Here is a 1,415-nt window from a genome sequence, read left to right as displayed (position 1 = left end):
GACCTAATTCTTACCTACGCCCTGTTTGAACAAAGCTTGGCAAACAGGTTTTTTACCGTTGACCCAGCAAACACCCGGCGGGGACATAGTAAGAAAATCTTCAAGCTCAGGGCACACACATCCGTTAGACAAAACTTTTTTTCATTTCGGGTAGTAGCTGCGTGGAATGACCTTCCTCCGATGGTTGTTCACGCTTTTTCTAGAACCCAGTTTAAAGCACTATTAGACATTTATTTATGCGAACCCTCGCGCTGGCAATCATACTTCTCCGCGGTTAGAACACAAGGAGCAGTGCTACACCCTTTTTTCAATTGTGCCTTTGGGTGAATGACAGCCACTGACCGACAAGAACAAAACCGACCCGGGAAACTTGGGCAAAGCCTCGATCCTGTGTATCAATCCGTGAATCCGTGAAAACCCGGCTCTTCATTCTGATTGGCCCGTACGCTGGCCGATCGGATCATGCTCTCGCTTGGTCCGTGGTCAGTGGCGCCACGAGCATGGAAACAATGTGGTTTTTGGTTATCCCCATCGTCTTGTCTCTCACTGCCCCCAAGTTGGGTGTGCTGCTCGTCAACTCGTAGTTCGTGACCTGTGGTAGCTCTCCGGTCCACTGACCGACAAGAACAAAACCAACCCGGGAGACTTGGGCAAAAGCCTCGATCCTGTGTATCAATCCGTGAATCCGTGAATCCGTGGTTGTCGGTGCGTCCTCGTGACAGCCATCATTTGAGACATGTTTCACGTGGTCTCTTACATGCCCCCGACCTCGAAGGTATGTTGGAGTAGCCCTGTGTTGCTTGCTACATGGCTCCGTTATACGGGCGATAATCTGTAGCCTGATGGCGCCCCACGTGACGCCTGGGAGCCGATTTCCAGTGCCCTTGTGACGCAGCATTCGACCTGACGTCCATCGTAGATGATTTACCCACTCCGACGTTCTTGATATCCTCGGATCGGCACCATCTAACATACCTGCGACTGCTATGGTATGCATTTTACCACTCCTCGCTGTTGGCTTAATGGATGTCAGTTGTAGTATGCACGCTATGGTAGCATCAAGGGACAGTGATTATCCGAGAGCAGGTGTTCACGACTATTTCTGTGGATGGAAAACAGAAACAAAGCTCATGAGCCGAAGCTCAATAAACAAGGTTGTACATCACCAATACTTACATATAAATCGATCAAACGGACAGACACCGTATGCCACACGGTAAAAGCAACCTGACCGTGGAGTGTAGGACGAAGAATGCATGCACAACGTTCAAGACTCTTGGCGTGATTCATCAAAACGGACTGATGTAAGAAGGTTATCGGTGTCAGAAGTCATGGACTGGATAGATGCTGTGTCGCCTAAGCTGCGTCTGGTCTCCGGTTTGGCTATAACTTTAAAAAATCTCACCCTTCTGGCG

Source organism: Opisthorchis viverrini (genome assembly GCF_000715545.1).
Source record: "Opisthorchis viverrini unplaced genomic scaffold opera_v5_16, whole genome shotgun sequence".
Classification (NCBI taxonomy): Eukaryota; Metazoa; Platyhelminthes; class Trematoda; order Opisthorchiida; family Opisthorchiidae; genus Opisthorchis; species Opisthorchis viverrini.
Note: the sequence above shows the minus strand (reverse complement) of the source record.